The 20,034-nt window shown below is 37.5% G+C and overlaps 1 non-coding gene across 1 annotated transcript; it reads left to right on the forward strand.

The window, feature by feature from the left end:
* Positions 1–811: 811 nt before the first annotated feature.
* LOC145556963 (small nucleolar RNA R71) lies at positions 812–917 on the forward strand. Its single transcript, XR_014092052.1, has one exon. It is a non-coding gene; the product is annotated as a small nucleolar RNA R71 (small nucleolar RNA).
* The last annotated feature ends 19,117 nt before the right edge of the window (positions 918–20,034 follow it).

A 20,034-nucleotide genomic window follows, 5' to 3' on the forward strand; every position in this document is an offset into this window, starting at 1 on the left:
CCAAGTGGGGTAACTCTTTGAACATTCTATTGAATATTTCCCCTGCATTGATTGCTCCAATTACCTCTACATTGATTTTAGCCACAATCGTGATTATGGTTACTATAACCTTGGTTATATTACCCATATCCTTGGCCATAACTTTAACCACTATAACCGTGGTTGTTATAGCTACAACAAATCCCTTAGATTCCATGGTTTCTATAACCACTATTTTGGTTATAATTATCATAGTTCCCTTGGTTGTTATAATTCCTAATTCCAACATTCCTTTGAGCATCAAATCTAGGTCCAACACTGTTATTAGCAACAAAATTCACATGTTCATTCTCATTCCCAACACATTCATCATAAGGAACATTAGATCAAATAGAAGCATCATAGTCATTCATTCCACACAAATCAAAAGACCAACATTCTCTAATCATGCAACAAGAAGAAGGAAGAGAGTTAGGGGAAAAAGATGTACCTCTCCCCTTAATTTGAAAGGGAAGAATCGATGCTTGTGAGGTTGCACTCTAGAGCTTAAACTTAATAGAAACAACCTCCTTCCCTAAGACCGAAATTTGAGTTGACAATTTGTTGATAGCATTGAGTTCTTCAATTGAGCATCCCATAGTACTGCTCTTGTTTATCGGCTCTTTCTTACCATCTTGCCATTCCATGTAGTGTCTAACTACATCCTTAAAGATATCTACAACCTCTTCCTTGGTCATGTTCATGATTGGGCCTCCGGCTCTGGAATCAAGACTTGACCTCCCTTGAGGACTCAAACTGCCATAAAAAAATTTGAATGATGAGGTAAGTGGGAATTCCATTATGAGGACACTCGATTTGATACTCTTTGTATCTCTCCCATGCTTCACAAAGGCTTTCACTAGACCTTTACTTGAAACCTTGAATAAAAGCTCTTGCCTCCTCCGTTTTCTTTTGATGGAAGAAACGGTAAAGGAATTCTTTTGTGACTTTATCCCTAGTTCTAAAAGAATTAGGCTTCACTTCCTTGTCTAGCCACTCTTGAGCTCTTCCAATTAGAGAGAAAAGAAATAGTTTGAGCCTTATGAATACTTGAGCAACCCTGTTCACTTTAATTTTGTTGACATATTTCTCGAATTCCTTAAGATGATTTAGGGGACTCTCATTTAATCATCCACTATATTGCCGCCTTTTAATCAAAGTTATCATTACCAGCTTGATTTCAAAATAACTATTCGGGATCAATAATAGAGCAATCCCGCTCTCATACTTGTATGCACCCGGAGTACCCAATTCCTTCAACGTAACTCTTAGGAATTATCCCATGTTAACTTGCACACACAAACTCAAAGGAAAATGTTAGTAACACGGCTACAAATGTAGCCAAAAGAGAAAAATCATTTTGTATTTACGAATTTTTAGTGAAATAGACTCAACAACAATAGCAAACAACTACGCCACTCCCCTACAACGACGCCATTTTGACCAAGGGTTGAGATTAGGTTTTTGGACTAATCTTCCCTTGGCCAACCAAAATTTGTAATCACTCAACACACCCTTATAACAAGCATAGGAGTGAGTCGAGGGTCGAACCACTAGGAATGGGAGGTGAATGCTAACGCTAATGTTAAGCTATTTCGAAGTAGTGAAGTAAGGTGTGTATATTCTAAATCAATCAAGCGATCGAAATGAAATCAAATATATCTAACACTAAGGTTTAGGATCCACATATACTTGCAATGAATTTAACTAATTGGGATTGGAGATGACTAAGTCGAGTGTTGCGAGGGAAAATCAATTATGCAATTAAGAGAATATGGTAGGCTAATCTCCTAGAGGTCAAACTAGTGCCAACTACGAGAGACTCTAGCACGGACTTTCACAAACCAACTCAATAAAAAAAGGCAATCCACAAATAAATTGTCCGTATCAATGTGAACTTACAATACAATCTAGTGTGAGTAACTAGGTTGATCACTCCTAAATTAAACACACATGTTTTGGGTGTTTTTGTCCCTCGAAAGAGTTACGTCACAAAGACTGGTCCGGATGAGTTGTACCTGAAAAACAACGGAGACTTTGGGTGGTTGGAGCTCCGCCTCCGACGATCAAGTTAGAACGTGTTAGAGTATATGAAAAGTGCGGAAAGCAAGATAAAAGTGAGATCTTCTCGAATTCCAAGATCAATAGATTTCTATGATGTGAGAAAATATGGATGTAATAAATGATTGAATGTGTCTCCAAATTAGGGGAACATATCCCTATTTATAGGGTCGTTGAAAAAGTGCCCCTCCCTAGGTCACCCTGACCTAGATTTTATGGGCTACGCCGCAAAGTGCGAATTCCTTGGGAATTGGGCTCTTGAAGGCCACAATTATGATTATTCTCTGAGGTTGCCACGTGTCAGCTGGTGAGTGGCCTATGGTGGCCTGCCAGAGCTTGACATGTGGGCCTCTCTCAGTAGTCCACACGTCTAAGGTATTTTTACCTTAAACATTTTCCCCTCACAGGGGTGACGTGGTGGGCCACGTGACGCCTGTGACACGCGTCCCCTTGTGAGTGGTGAATAGTAATTACGGCGATTCAGCTTCTGGGGTGTGACGGGGATACCACCATTTCACCCCTCTATAAATAGAGGTTTACCCCCCCCCCCTTCCTCCTCTCACTATTTCAATCATTTTAACTTTTAAAGAGAGAAAGAGATAGAGAGATACTTTGATTCCGTCCGCGTCAGATTGTTCAAGATTTTCTAGTGCTCACTTACAACACCTGGTCACCATCTGTTGCAGTTTTTAGAAAATTCAGAATCAAAGTAAGGTAACCGCCTGTACCCTTTTTCAACTTTTACTTATTTTTCATCAGAATACATTCTTGTTCCATCTGTATACATAGTCTTGATAGAGGAATAAACGAGTTGTTAATTGTCTATCCCAAAATCAAACTCAATTTATAATATCCTAAACAAACGTAATACAAGTATAAGGCCAGTATAGGGTCGAACCCAAAGGAGTGAGTCGGTATTAACTATAGCCTAAGTCAAGCTACTTCGAAGATTGTAGTGAGAAAATGGTTGGTACTATGGTAACAAAGCTAGAATAATTAAGTAATTCAAGAATTTAAACACTAGGGATATAGGTTCCACATGCAAGTTCAATAAACATGCTAATTGATAGCTCATTCACTTGATTCAAGCATTGGAAAGGACAAATAATAGTAGCAATCAAGAGAATTCAAGAGCTATCTCCTAGAGGCCAAGCTAGGGGTCACTATGAATGGCTAATCAAGGAAATTCACAATCAAAATCAATCAATTAAAGTGATTCTCAAATTGATGGTTCATGTCATTAAGAATTGCAATGCAATCTAGATTAATCTTATAGGTTGATCACTCCTAATCTAATTAATCACATGCAAAACTATGTTAACTAAATTAATTGCAACAATTCAATCAATCAATGATCATCAACTAGCACAAATTATCAATCAAGCATGCTTCCCCTTCTCCCTAGCAACTAATCTACTCACTAATCATGGTGTAGCTCAAGAACAAATCACTAGAAATAGCATTGATCATCATTCTAAATCAAAATCAAGAGAAATCAATATCAACTTCAATATCAAATTCAAATCCATGCAAATCAAACATGAAACTAAAACAAACAAGTAAAGAGATGAACTAAAAGAAGAGATTCTCACTAATATTAATGATTGAAGATGAAGAAATCCAAGCACAATTGATCCAATTTTGAAATACAAATCCAAAACCTAGAACTTCTCTCTAACTTCTCTCTCTAAAACTAAGCTAATGAAAATTATCTAAAAGTTGGTTTTCAGAAAGGAATTACAAGTGTATAAAACGGAATCCCCGCGCCGTCTCTAGTAAACCCCGCGCCCTCGGGAAAATGGCAATTTTGTAAAAAGAGCAACCATCCGGTCGTAGGCCTCTCGTATGAATCAAGACCGGTTGCGTAGCCACTAAGCCTTTTTGTGCTTAGTTTGTTATGGTGTCAAGTTTCAAACTCAAGTTTTCAAAGTAAACACTAAAAGTCTACATAAAGACAAATAATAATGTAATTGAAACAAAAAGCAACTTTTCATTTATAGACTTTTTGTTTACAAAAATTTACAACCCTCAGAAGTAGTATTTTTTTTAAGTTTTCTACATTCCAAGCTCTAGGCAGGCGTTTGCCGTCTGGGTTCCAAGGCGGTAGGTACCATCCCTAAATTTTTCATAGATCCGTAAGGGCCTTCCTAATTAGGAATTAGCTTTCCAAGCTCATTAGCCCTACCAGTTGCCTCCATTTTTTGTCACACAAAGTCGCCAACTTTCAAAGGGCGCTTATGCACTTTCTTATTGTAGGCTCTCGTCATTCTCATACAGTATATCTCATGACGCAGGGTAGCATTGCCCCTGAGTTTCTGGAGGGTGTCCAATGCCAGCCGCATGGCCTCCTAATTAGCCTCTTCATCATAAAGAATGATTCTGAGAGTTGGCTCGTAATGTTCAATGGGCAAGACGGCTTCAGCACTGTATACCATGATAAATGGGGTTTTACCGGTTTCCCCTTTGGCAGTTGTCCGGATGGCCCACAGGACATGAATTAATTCCTCTACCCATAAGTCATCGGCTCTTTCAATTTTCTTCTTGATGCCATCTTAGATGAGTTTGTTGAAGGCTTCAAATTGGTCGTTTGCTTGGGGTCGACCGACTCATGCAAAATAGTGTAAGATCCCTTTATCTCCCAACCATGTCTTGAGGTGAGGCGTTTCAAACCGAGGGCCATTATCAAACATCATAGACATAGGTACCCCAAATCGGGTGATGATGTTCTTCCGTATGAAAGAGATGACATCCTTTGTCTTGATGTTCTTGACTGCCTCTGCCTCCACCCACTTGGTGAAGTAATCCACAGCAACTAGAATATAGCATTTTTTGCCTGGTGTAGGCGTATAAGGACCTAGAATGTCCATGCCCCATTTAGCAAACGGGACTGGGCTGTGGATTGCCGTCAGATCAGCTGCCAGGCGATGAATGAGTTTTCCAAACCTCTGACATTTGTCACATTTCTTTACCATCTCTTTGGCGTCTGCCTCAAGGGTAGGCCAAAAGTAATGCCACCTGGCTCAAACGACTAGAGATCTGCTGCCTATGTAGGAGGCGCAGTATCCCGCATGCAGCTCTTTGAGAACTTCGTTCCCCTCTTCTACGGTAACACACTTCAATAAAGGTTTAAGGAAACCAGCCTTGAAGAGCTATCTGTTTCTCTTCTCGAAGATTGTTGCTCGTTTCTTCATGACGGCTGCCTCTTATTGTGAATCAGGGAGCGTATCGTCTGTTAAATATGACCGGATGTCATCCCTCCAGGTAAAGCTTTGGTCTAGGATTCCAATAGGATCTTCATATATACTTCTTTTTTCTAGAACTTCCCAAAAGACTGACCGAGGCGTATCACAGTAAGCGAAAGATGCCAATTTGGAGAATGGATCCGCCTGGTTGTTATCTGGCCTGGGCACCTGACTCAGACGGAATTCTTTAAGTGCCCCACCCTCTTCTTTGACTGCCTGAACGTATTTGATCATAGCCGGATGAGTTGCTTCATATTTTCCCTCATACTTTCTTACGACCAAATGTAAATCAGAATAGGCGTCAATCTTTGTTGCCCCTTCCGCCTTACACATGCGAATTTCGGCTAACAAGGCTTCGTATTCAGCCTTGTTATTCGAGGCCTGAAACTTAAACCATAGTGCATATTCAAATTTTTCCCCCTCTAGAGACTCATTTATAATTCCTGCACCACAACCGTTTTTTGTCAAGCTCCCGTCTACATACACTTTCCAAACCTGATCAATGTTATCCGGAGGAACCGGTCGTGTCATTTTGACAATGAATTCGGCAAACGCCTGACCTTTCACTGCCTTTCTTGGTTCGTAAGTGATTTCAAGACTTTTCATTTTAATAGCCTATTTCAACATCCTGCCGGCTTACTCCGTGGTGGACATTGGCCGCTTGAGGGGCTGATTGGTATAGTTTACAACCGGATGTGCCAAAAAATAAGGCATTAGCTTCTTGAATGCCATATATAGAGCAAGGCCAAAATTTTCAACCATGGAGTACTGGAGTTCAGCATTTTTTAGCACATGGCTAATGAAATAGACCGGAGCTGGATGTCATCTCTCTCAGCAAGGAGAACAACACTGAGAGCATGGTCTGAGACGACTATGTACATGTATAATGTCACTTTGGCCAAAGGGCTAACTTCATGTCAATTACCGCCCGTATCTTCTCAGGGTTAGCCTATATCCCCCTTTGATCAATCAGGATTCCAAGCAACATCCCAGACTCGACACCAAAGACGCATTTCTTGGGATGTAACATAACCTTATATTTTCTATGGACAAGTAAGTACTTCTAGAAATTGTGAATTTTATAGCCTCTTTTGTAGTTCAATGCTAGTCTTGGTGTAAGGGATATTTTACCTTATAACTCCAAATTGATTGTATAGTGGCTGCATACATATCATGAATCATTGTACTTGTTCTTTATATAGCTCTCGTTTTTCTTTCAAACCTAAACTGTCTTATATTTTTTATCTTTATGAATCATGCATTTCATTCTAGACTTTTCCGTTATCTCTTTGCCTATTTTCTTTTGGTCAAGGTTTGGGCGGACTATGGACTAGTGGGAATGTTTGATACGGTGAGGAAAAGAAATTGATTATATTTTTTGAAACTAATTTCTTATTTTATTTCTTTCCATTTTTTCAGTTTTGATGCTTATATCTTCTAAAAAAAATTTCCACTTTTGGCTTATATTAATTCTGTAAATTTGATGCTGCAGTTTTGATGCTTATATTTTCTGGAAATAATTTTCCCATTTATTAATTCTTCAAATTCCCACAGATGATTAGGATCACATAGTTTGTTATTTGTAGTCTGACAATCTGATATTAGGTACAGGTCGGATGCCAGGGCTATTTCCGACATTAATCATGGCTCTTATGATGCCATATTGCCATGAGAACTTCCTAAATGCATGTGACTTGTTGAAAGTATATATAAAGTCTACTCTTATACTCTTAGTTCTAACTTTCATTGTATAATTTTTTACCATTTGGGCTGTGATATCAGTATTTTTAATACTCTCTTTCCTGCCATTTAGAAATTTAATGTAGTAACATTTATTTTCTTTGTACTATTTTCTTAAAACAATTATTTCTTGTTCTAAGGAGATTGAATGGTATGACAAAGTAAAGTGTGAAAAGTAGCTGGGTTTAAGCAAGGGTTCTATGGCAAGAAAGAGGGAAAGGAATATTGGCTGGTAAAATAACAATGGGTCTCCTCGTCTGATTTTGTTAGATAAATAAAAATTTTCTTTCTTTATTTATGTGTGGATATTGCTAAAGTGGAGTAAGAGAAAGTGGGAGAAGAAAATGAAATTGTGGTGTTGTTAGATAATGGTAGTTGCTGAGTTGCTGCTACTTAATTTGAGTGTTTATGGGTATGCTTTCTTTTCATACATACTCTCATTTATATTAAATTTAGAGTCAAAATTTCATATACTTATTAGACTCTATTATTGATTTGGTTATTTTGATCTGGTTGTATAGATTAGGATATTTTGGATTTTTAAAAGTTACAAGTCTTGGTTAATGATAGATAAGTATATACTAACATGAATAATTCTATAATTGGAATGTTATTTTTAGACAGTCGTGAATAGAAAAAAAACGATTATGAAAATTTTTCTATTCTATATTTTGTTTGAATTGATGCATAAATTTTATGTTCTGGGTTTTCTCTAGCATAATAACTCTACATTATTTTGTGTCCAGGATCAATATGTTAGTTAAGGTCTCAATTACTTAGCTCATTAATTTATGTATATGTTCATTGACCTCTCGTGCAAATGAAGCATTAATGGCTATCACATTATATGTAGACAATCATTATCCTGAATAACCAGGTTATAGAGGGTTCAGTGTCGCTAATGGATCATGTAAGAATGTAAGCAGTTGGTTCAGTGTCGCCATTAGATCATGTAAGAATGTAAGCAGTTGGTGCAGCATCCTTTTCTAGCATAAATTAGTTGTAACAAGTTGGTTTTTTTTTAGATAAGTGGATTGTTCATTTTCTTTTGGTTGTGTGTGCAGGAACTCAACATGGCTAAAGATAGAACATGTGCAACTCCTTATATGAGATTGCATTGTTGGATGAAATCCTGTCTTTCTTTTCATGATGCCTTGTCTAAAGCAAAGAGGTGTATGTTGTTGTTGTTGTCATTCTTACTGCTGACTACTGCTGTTACGGTGATCTGGTGTTGTAATTGATGTCTGCTACTACTACTGAGCTAGCTACAAGATGCTGCTGTCTTCAATTATTAATGATGTTTGTTTGCAACTACGCTGATTGTGATTTTGCCTATTCTGTTTGGAATTTGGTGGCGAAGTTGATATATTTTTTTTTTTATTATTAGATTGTTTAGCGAGATAAAAAATTGGTGTTTGTGGTTTTTTTTTTTTTTTTTTGGAAGGATATATGAAGTCTAATCAATTCAAATTATTGTTTATCATATATGTTAATTACACGTTTGTGTCATGGTTGTACATTTTAATTTACAAGTGATACATAATGTCAAATATAGTGATACTTAATGTCAAAAGATGATTGTAAAATGTTACCTAATAATCAACAAGGTGTTATATTAATTTGCAAAAGTGATACATAAAGTATGATAAAGTGTTACTATATGATTGGAAAATGTTAGTAGAGATAATTAAGTGTTACATAAGAATTAAAAAGTAACACTTTAAAAATGATACTAATAATATAAAAAGTGTTACATAAGATGTTTTATAGTAACACTTTTAAAAGTGTTACCATATATTATCCAAAGTGTTACATAAGACCTTAGGTAACATGGGCGGATGTATCACCCACTAAAGTGTTACCTATTGTCTATAATAACACTTATACCATTTTATGTAACACTTTTAGGGTGTTACTTAAGGTTAATTATGTACTAGTGAATTTAGCTTAATTCGATTGCTTTAATAAATTGGTGTCATCAAGCCAATGACTATCAAATCATCAAAATAATTTGATCTTTTTTTTATGATTTTGAAATCATAACTCAACACTTCATGCATTTTATATACGGTCATGACTACTCAATAGTTGGTCCATATGTGCAAAGGCCTAAGGTTGGCCATATTTTCATGGAATGATGATTTTGGTACATGGTTATGGTCTACCTCAAGGAGGGCCTTTCCAAGGTTGTAACGTGGCTAGGCTTGGGGTTATGAAGAATGGATAGGCTCAAGTATACTCCCAAAATCCCTTACTTTTGGTGCTTCTTAAACTAAAACCTTTCTGCTTTGGTTGGCAACGTCCTAAATTAGGTGCCTTTTCCTTGTCCTCTCTCTCTCTTTTTTTTTCTCTCTTTTTTTCGACAAGTTTTGTTTTGGGTTTAGAATGATTTCTTTATTTTTGTGTTTAGACTAACTTTGTGTCCCCCTCTTATGTTTTGTTCCCCCAATTTCCTATTTGTATCTTTGCACTATTCCCATCCCAAGGTATGGAATAATGTAGGTTGAATAACTAAGGCTCAATTGACGAAGCTCAAAAGGGCTGCTAAAAAGATGGATTTTCTCTAAGGTTAAGAACATTGGATTTTATTTATGGAGTTTCAAGTTGCCTCATGTGTTAGTGAAATCATCATATCCTTTCTTTGTGGGCCTAAGATGGGCCTCTTTTCATTCAATACATCTTGTAAGCCTAAGCTCATCAAGATTCTTAAAGTATTAAGTATGTATGCCTTTTGATATTGCCTATTTATATGTATATGTTTTATTTAATTCAAGTCCATAACAATAAAGAGATTGAAAAGAGAAAAAGATAGACGTACTTGAAAATATATATTTTTTATTAATTAATGAGAGTACAAAATAAGTAGATTCGACAGCATGAATCTCTTAGTCTATCATAAAAAAACAAAGGAAAGAAACAAAACAAGACCTAGGGTGCTACATCTTGAATTGTTGACAACTTCTTGAGATTGCATCTTCGAGCTTTGTCCGTTTCTAACGTAGGTAAAATCCTCTAAAAATCAAGTCCATCTATATGATTTATGGTTTCATTTATCAAGTCCCTTTCAATTAATGTTCCCGCAATATAGACTTTTTGAAATGTGTCTAAACCAAGGTATTGTAAATGGCACTTGTATGGTGGAGACATATAATCTATGAACTTTGGGACAAGTTCATGATCCGGAGGTCTTTGTGGAATAAGAGCAACCTTTGATCGCCACCTTGAAAAGAAGTCAATGAAGCCGTCTTGTTCCCCTTGCTTAAGCAATTTGAGATCGCGCAAGGGAGTTGTGAGCTCAATGTTATCTCCATATTGGGTTAAAAACTCTTTTACAACGTCAGTCCAAGTGGAAGTTTGTTTTGCATCGAGGTTATAAAACCATTATCTAGCAGTTGGGTCCAATGAAAGAAGAAAAGTACATGCATATAGGCTTTGCTCAACCCCTTTCAATGCCATAATTCCAATAAAGCTCATTAAGTGAGTTCTAGGATTGTCTGTAACCTTAAAGGTTGGTAATTCCGTAGTGAAGAACTTTTCTGGGAGAGTCTTGCCACTAGGTTGTGGTGCAAGATAATATTTGAAGTACTTATTCCCTTAGTTAGCTCGAAGGACAAGTTTCTCCAAGGCCTCTACTCTTTCGACTCTTGCTTTTTCTTGCAAAATGTTTTCTTTTTCTTTTTCTGCTTTTATTTTAGCCTTTTCTGCTTTTTTATGAGCCTTCATTTGGGCTTCTTCTTCTCGTAGGGCCTTTAGTTTTTGGAGTTCCTCTCTAAGTTTCTCCAATGCTGCTTTGTCACCCATGATTGGACTAGTATGCGAATGTGGAAGATGATCTAGTAATGCGTATGACGAGAAATTGAGCGCGTTCACTTAAACCTTTTTTGCCAAGCATTCAAACAAAGAACCAAAGTCAAAATGATTGTTTTATTTCTTTTTTTTTATTATTTTCAATCCTTGTAATACAAATTCACTTTAAGCAAGTTTGCTGATGAAGAATGTAAAAAAATTCACGAACAATCATTAATGGAATGTTATGATTTCTGTTAACTTCAACAAGGTAATCATCTAAGGATTGTAATTTAAATGAATTGTTTTCGAAAAAGGTAGAAGAGAAAGTCAAGAAAGTTGAATTGAAAATGCTCATCAAATTTTAGGAATATTAATCAACCCCAACATACTCCTTAAAATGATCAAATATATTATAGTATTTGTTGATCATTTAGATTACAATAGAGATCAATATCGTTTTTCTTTAATTATGATTCTCATATTGCTTATCTTTAAAGGATAATATATTACTATTTGTTTAAAAAGATTGATGGCCTCCAAATGTAAAATCCAAGAAATAATTAAATCATTTTCTCGGTTTTATCATTCATTATATATATTTTTTTTGTATCATACTCTCTTTTTTATATTTTTTTTATTATTTTTTTAAGAACGACATTTTTTTTCGTTCTATTTTTCTCTTTTTTTTATTTTGTGAGGCAATCATTCCAAGAAAAGTTCTCAGGATTTTATTTTTAAACCATAGAAGAGGTATATAAATTATACTCTTAAATCAAGGTTGACCAATTACAACTGAAAAAAAATGATGAACACGAAAATAGGCACGTTTAAGAATAAACATATTGATGACGTCCTATTAAGAGATGCGAACTTATAATGACGAACCTCATAAGAAATAATGTCATTAGCTCGGTTATCAAGTACGTAAACAAATCATCATAATAAAAAATAGTATCGCGCGTAATTTACCGTCTTGTTCTAAGGTGGAAAGTGCATCTTCAAGAAGAGCATCTACCACATGCAAGGTTTTATTTTATTTTATTTTTTTTTGGGAAAACGCAAAAAGAACGATAATTTTTTTAAATTTTTTTTTTTTTTTTTCGAAAACGCAAAAAGAACGATAATAAAACATGTTGTTATAGTAAAAGTTACACAACGTTGTTAGCCAAAGAGATATTTTTAGCACCTACTTAACGATTAATCTTGATGCGGTAGTATCGTTTTCTCCGTATGATATTGCTCGTAACGAGTCAAAGTCAACATTGAACAGTGGGCGCGCGCAAGACACAGTGTTGCGCAGAAGTGCCGCGCGCAAATTCTGAACTTGCGCTATGAGGGCGCGCACAACTTTGACAGTTGCGCGCGCCACCTGGTAGGTTAGACATTTTTTTTTTTGTGGAACCATAATTATTGCGAATTTTTTTTTTTATTATATCTCTAGGTAATAAGTTGGAATTAGTTAGATTAGACACGAAGCACATATTCATGTAGTCACATAAGCACATAAAAGGAACCGTCAAAGCATACAAATGTCTATCTAAGGTCAAGGCTTGGGTGTCCAAAGGTACCATATCTTAAGAGACGATGAATGAATCAATCACTTAACGTGTTGACCCACGACATAGCCCTCCAAACATTTTGTTGGCAATATGGGTGGGATGATTGTTATTTATTTTGGGATAGAAGCTTAGTGTTGGCAACCCCTAGTTAATGAGTCAATCCCCAATGGTTAAAATGTGCTATGATTATGCATGATGCAATGTTTCTTGTTTGATTTTTACTTTTGTGAAAAATGAAGATCTTATGCGTTCGGGTCTCGCTTTCTAACTAAAGATTATCCAAGTTACTTCTCGTTACAATCCATAGGCAACCTAGTGTTGGAAACCTAGAACCATAACTACAAACTAATCTTGTAACCTCTAAGTCCCCAGTGGAGTCGCCACTGTAAGGAGCGGGTTCCCATCGTAAGGGGTCCTCTCCTCAAATGCCCATGGCCCTTTAGAATCCTAGGACTCTACACTTGTTAGGGTGTAGTATAGGATTTGAATTCCTGACTGTTTGGGGGACCTTGAATTAGAATTGATTCTATCATTACGCTTTTTTGTAAGAAACAAGTAGGGAGTCGCCAATGAGTTTTAGGAAAACTCATAAACCTCATTCATGCCTTTCTTCCATGTGGAGTTCATGGAATAATTAGCACGAATCATAAGTTAACCTATGCCCAAATTGGTCTATAAATACAAAATTAGTTCAGGAGCGAGGGTACTAAAATAACGTTCCCTTTAGAGGGGAATCATTATCCTAGCCCTAGTGCGACCTCTACTAGCTCTTCCTTTTTTATAATTACATCACCAAATAATACATGCAACCCGATACCTAAAACTATGTTAGTTGATTTTATTTACACATATCAATTCACGTAGGAATTACATCGTAAGGTCGTTATTCTTATTTAATCAAATTCGTAAAAAGGACAAGAAAATAACCAATATTTGCCTTGGCTTAAGTGATCAACCAACAATTATTTAATTCAATTCAAATCTTTATTTAACGCAATGTACTATGTGGAATTGATTAATTAATTAATTTAAAGTGGATCAAACAACACTAATTAATTAGTAAAGGTTCTTTTAAACAAGAAAATAAATGTGATTTAACTAAGTGCTCGGGAATTTACCACTTCTCTTTGCTAGATCTCCATTTAGAATACCTATGGACTCCTTCTTATTGTGGAATTTCCACTGTAGTAACAAAATATCAAAAGGGGTGAGTATTTTGGACAAGAGGGGCTAGGTTGCACAAGTTCACAAGTATTTCGCCAGAGTTTTAGGTTATTTTTCTGTCTGTCTAAGCCTCGTTTTAAGCTCTTATTTATAAGGTATGATTAGGTTTAGGGTTACGAGCATTCTGCCACATCAGGTATCGCGCGCTACTGGATGAGTTGCGCGCGGCATCCCAACGCAAGTGATTAGTTATCTTGCGCGTGGCTTTATGGTAAGATTCGATTTCATATTTTTCGTATAATTCTAAAACTTCCGCAGCGCAACTCTGGAGGTTGCGTTGGGTGTCACGCGTAACTTAATTAGTTGCGCGTGGCAGCCCAGCGCGACTATTTGAGATGCGCGCGGATTTTTCAGCTCCAGCATTAAAATTTAACCTAGGCGCTCCTAAATCCGTCATTATTGGATTTTAAGCATAGGCTTAAGCTTAATTATGGTCGGGTTTTGTTAATTGGACCTTGGTTTTGGTTTTTATCTTTAATTTGGGCTAGTCTTTTGTGTTTTGTGGCTTAACTAGTTTTCCATAAGTATTCTTCACTTTGATCCAACCCAAAGATGGTTTTATTTATCGTCATTGCACTTCCTGTCGCGATAGGAGGCCAAAAGTAGATTTCTACAAGAACCTGCTGGCAAGTTGCCAACCCATTTTTGGGCAATGCCCTTCAATGTAGCCGGGAAGCATCGACACCAAGTTGCATCGTCCAAACTCTGTAAATACATGAGGTTGGTGTATGCCATGAGGTGGTCTTCCGGGTTGGAGGTACCATCACAAGTACCTACCAATCCATTTTTAACCTTGGTCGGTTGTGCTGCCTTGGTTATTTCCCGGGTGAATGCAGAAGGTTGTTCACCCAGGCGAAGCAGACGAAGCTGCCAGTCCGGTGATTGTACATTGTTGTATGCCGCCTAACCTCCGAAGATAGCCGGCTGCATGAAGTGAGCAGAATACAGCCCATAGACCATAGGCGGTACGTACGGTGCATTCCCAATCTTCTGAGGGCTAGAGTGGATAGTATTACAGCCTGTATGGCTCTCATGCAAGGATTGTGCATTCCTTGTAGATATATTCTTAAGGCTGTCTAGAAAGCTTGAAGTGGAAGCTGACTCAGACAACTATTGATTCCTCTAGCGGGTGATGATCTCCCGGGCGTCAAGAGTTGATTTTTTGTTTTCCACCGGCTGTTCACTCCGGCGGGTACTTTTGGTATTCTCTTGGGCAGAAGAATCTTGGACCAATCAAGGGTTCCAGCTGCCTTGTCCTTTGGATGTAGAGTTGGCTACCTGTCCCTGACTGCTTCATCTTTTCTGGAGGAGTCTTTCTTGCCGACTGACCCTTACTTAGGCCAGCCTGGCTCTTGGTAATCAGATGCTTGATTTCACCCTTGAAATTAGTCATGAATTTCATGAGTTCGTCCTGGGTGACTTGGGCGGATCCACCTGCCGTTTGGGTTTCCCCTTCCGGCTACCAGGTGGTCGGTTTGTACCCGCCTGGCTTGCACCCTTTTCTAGAGTGTCTCTGGGATGGATGCGCTTGGTTATCAGAGAGCCATCCTTTGCTATATAGGTTTTGAATTGAGGATTATCGTCCTCTTGGTTAGTAAAGACCTACGGCTGATCAACCGGCTGGTCTAGGTGTGGTACAGACTCTTAAACCATCCTTGAGGTACTCTCCCCACAGACGGCGCCAAATTTTTTTGGGTGTTTTTGTCCCTCGGGATAGTTACGTCATAAAGATTAGTCCAGCAGAGTTTTACCTGCAAATACAACGGAGACTCTGGGTTGTTAGAGCTCCGCCTCCGACGAGCAAGTTAGAACGTGTTGGAGTAAATAAAAAACGCGGAAAACAAGATAAAGGTGAGATCTTCTCGAATTTCGAGATCTGGAGATTTCTCTAATGGGAGAAAATATGGATGTAATAAATGATTGAATGTGTCCCCAAATTGGGGGAATATCTCCCTATTTATAGGGTCGTTGAGAAATGTGCCCCTCCCTAGGTCACCCTAACCTAGATTTTATGAACTTCGCCGCAAAGTGCGAATTCCTCGGGAATTGGGCCCTTAATGGCCGCAATTTTGATTATTCTCTGAGGTTGACACGTGTCAGCTGGTGAATGGCCTATGGTGGCCTGCCAGAGCTTGACACGTGGGCCTCTCTCATTGGTCTACGCGTCTACGGTATTTTTACCCTAAACAACACACATGCACATACTCAATCAACCAATTTAATCACAACATCAACTCCATCAATTTCCCCAAATTAGCATAAATTCATTACACATATATGCTTCACCATTCCCCTAGCAAGAAAACTACTCACAATTCATGGAAATCAATATCAAAACTAAGCTAAACAACAAATTCATCATCATCGTAAAAATCAATAAAAAATTAATCAACTTGAACAATTAACAAAGTAATTGAAATCAAAAACTAAAGATTGCATTAAAGTAAAAAAAAAAATCCTTACAAACTTGCTTCAAATCAATGGAGAAAACACTAATAATCATCAATATTCAATCATCAACCAAGAATTTCTCTCTACAAACTAGAGTTTCTCTTTCTCCAAAATCTAACCTAATTCTATTCTAATTCTAAAAAGAACTCTCTTCCTCTAAGAATAGAGGGATAATCTAAATATAGTAAAACTAACAACGAGAAATTAGTTAGATTAACCAAAATAGACCCGCACAGTGAGGAGTGTCATTTATGGCACTCATAGCGTAGTCTTTTAGGATGATTTAATCTCCTTTTCATGCTTTCTTATCTTATTTTTGGTACTTTTTCCTTTAGTTCCTTTCTTTCTTTCTTTACTTGTGTTTTTCATGTTTTCTTCGTGTTTTCCTTTTATTTGGTCCTTTTTCCCTTTTATTCCTTTCCTTTGTTTGTTCTTGTAGGTACCTAGGAGTTGTCTATGCAAGGGGATCAAGATGAGCTATATTGACTAAGCAAGGAGGAAACAATCTTCTTAGAGAGGACTCAGAGAGGACTCAGGGGATCAAGATGAGCTATATTTGACAACCTTAGTGAATTTTTTGCTACAACCATGTGATATTCATACTTTTTCAAGCTTTCAACATATTCTTGCATGAGCGGCTTAGATCCTTGACTTTCACGAACCAAATCTAGAATCTTAACGTATGATTCCTAAGACCGAGATCGAACCACCTAGGAAGGACAAAGGCATCTTTTCGGGGAGGTATTTTTCCTTTTTCTATGATAGTATTTTTTTTTCCTTTTGGGTTTAGTGATACATTTGCCTACTTGCTAGCCCTTTAAGCCTATTTTCCCTTCTTTTCAAGCCACATCTTTAGATCTTGTGCCTTTTGTTTCATTTTCGTTTTCATCTTTGGTTTTTGTGAAGCAAATGGTCATATTTTGGAGATTGTGGTATATAAGTTTGGTTATTGGTTCAAAATGAACGCAAGATCGTGTTTTGTGTATATTTTGTGAATAATGGCAAGTGAATAAATGAAAAAGCCGTCCAAAGTAAAAAAGGCAAGGACAATGCAAGTGCAAGTTGAAATAGCCGTCCAAAGTTAAAAGAGGCGAGGACAAAGCACTTATAATGAAAAATGAAAAAAAAAAAAACAACTGTGAAAAAGTGAAAAATGCAAAAATATTTTGATGTGAGTATTCTCCCTTTTTGAGCATTGAGGACAATGCTCCATTTAAGTTTAAGCGGGATGCGTTCTCACGCTTTTTGTGTATATGTTTGCAATCTTAGCTTTGAATAAGCTTGGGGGTGTTGGTATTTTTGTTTGGTGATTGCTTTGTTATGGTGTAAAGAAATGCGCAATCTTTGCTTCACAATTTAGGTTAACCACCAATTTTTAAATTTAGCCTACCTTAACCCTTTTTGCCTTACGTTACAACCTTTGGGAAGACCTTTTGACCTAGGGGTTGAGTCATTCATTGGTGGAGGGAATCATGGGTTATAGCCTAAGGAAAGGGGATGCAAAGTCAAGATGTCGAGTAGCCAAAAATTTGATCTTTTTCTGGTTCCCTCGCGGAATCTATGAGACGCTCACTAAGGGTAGATATGATATTAGTAGGGGGAACGCGGTAAGATCGTTTGGGATGAAAGTGGAGTGTGACAACTAGTTCCTATGCTTAGCATATTTATGTTTCAATCAACCTTAGGTATCTTATAATGTGCATATCATGATTTACTTTAGAAAGGTTGGTATTCATTTGAATTATAGTCACTTTGTAAAGCCCATTTCACAAAGATTTTTGAAATAATTGTTTTTCAAAATTTGCTCTTTATTCTTGTATTTTGCCTCAATTTTGCTTCTTTTGTTTTGTTTAATAAGAGTTATAGGTTATCTCTAGGAAACCTTTACGAGAGCACACTCGTCCTCTAGAGCGATCTACGGGTTTAAATGGCTTGTCTTTTGTTGCTAAAATTGAACGTGATTCCTACGAAAGTGAGTTAGTGTATATTCTCACCTCTTTCTTTTTCTTTTTATTTTGAATAAGCCCTTCTTTTTCCCTTTTAGCCTTTGTTTTAATTTGCTCGGGACGAGCAAAAGTCTAGCTTGGGGGAATTTTATGAGGGTCATTTATGGCACTCATAGGGTAGTCTTTTAGGATGATTTCATCTCCTTTTCATGCTTTCTTATCTTGTTTTTGGTTCTTTTTCCTTTAGTTCCTTTCTTTCTTTCTTTCCTTGTATTTTTCGTGTTTTCTTCGTGTTTTCCTTTTATTTGGTCCTTTTTCCCTTTTATTCCTTTCCTTTGTTTGTTCTTGTAGGTACCTAGGAGTTATCTTTGCAAGGGGATCAAGATGAGCTATATTGAGTAAGAAAGGAGGAAGCAATCTGCTTGGAGAGGGCTCAGAGAGGGCTTGGAGAGGCCTTGGAGAGAGCATCAAGCCCTGCAAGGTTGCCGCGGGCGCAGGTCTTGAAGGCCGCGGGCGCAGGCTTGTTTGCACCAAATTGGCCAATCTCGACCAGCAACTCTCCGCGGTCTGGCCGCGGGCTCCCTGCGGGCGCGGGGAGATTGGAGAGACCGCGGCCCTCTAATCAACCTTTGGGAGTGGGGGATTCGCCGCGAATTTTCCGCGGGCGCGGAGGCCTTTTCCGCGGGCGCGGGCTAGAAGACCCGCGAGCGCGGGTGTTGCCCAGACAGCCCACGGAGTTTTTTATGGGTTCCGTACCCATTTCCCCGAGGGCGTGGGGTTTACTAGAGAGGGCGAGGGGATTCCGTTTTCCTTCTTTTTTTATAAATACATTTGTAATTCCTTTTTGAAACCCAACTTTTAGATAATTTTCATTAGCTTAGTTTTAGAGAAAGAAGTTAGAGAGAAGTCCTTGGTTTTGGATTTGTATTTCAACATTAGATAAATTGTGCTTGGATTTCTTCATCTTCAATCATTAATATTAGTGAGAATATCTTCTTTTAGTTCATCTATTTACTTTTATGTTTTAGTTTCATGTTTGATTGTTTGATTTGCTTGGATTTGAATTTAATATTGAAGTTGATATTGATTTCTCTTGATTTTGATTTAGAATGATGATCAATGCTATTTCTAATGATTTGTTCTTGAGCTACACCATGGTTAGTGAGTAGATTATTTGCTAGGGAGAAGGGAAGCATGCTTGATTGATAATTTGTGCTAGTTGATGATCATTGATTGATTGAATTGTTGCAATTAAATTGGTTAACATAGTTTTGCATGTGATTAATTAGATTAGGAGTGATCAACCTATAAGATTAATCTAGATTGCATTGCAATTCTTAATGACATGACCCATCAATTTGAGAATCGCTTTAATTGATTGATTTTGATTGTGAATTTCCTTGATTAGCCATTCATAGTGACCCCTAGCCCTGCCTCTAGGAGATAGCTCTTGAATTCTCTTGATTGCTACTATTGTTTTTCCTTTACAATGCTTTAATCAAGTGAATGAACTATCAATTAGCATGTTTATTGAACTTACATGTGGAACCTATATCCCTAGTGTTTAGTTTCTTGAATTACTTAATTAGTCTAGCTTTGTTACCATAGTACCACCATTTTCTCACTACAATCTTCGAAGTAGCTTGACTTAGGCTATAGTTAATACCGACTCACTCCTTTGGGTTCGACCCTATACTTGCCTTATACTTGTATTAGGTTTGTTTATGATACTATAATATGAGTTTGATTTTGGGATAGACAATTAACGATTCGTTTATTCCTCTATCACACAGGCGCGGCCAACTTCAAGGGGGAGCACGGCCGTGCAAAACTGTGTACGTAACAAAGACCCAGAGAGGCGCGCCCAGGTAACATGGCCTCGCGCGCCCACGCCTTTGAACAAGGCAGCCCCTTCACCATCATTTCGATGCTTCTCGTGCATTCCACTCGATGCTCTTGATAAATACGGGTCATGGAAGTTTCAAAACTCTATGATTGTGGGTT

Source organism: Chenopodium album, chromosome 8, assembly GCF_948465745.1.
Source record: "Chenopodium album chromosome 8, dcCheAlbu1.1, whole genome shotgun sequence".
Lineage (NCBI taxonomy): Eukaryota > Viridiplantae > Streptophyta > Magnoliopsida > Caryophyllales > Amaranthaceae > Chenopodium > Chenopodium album.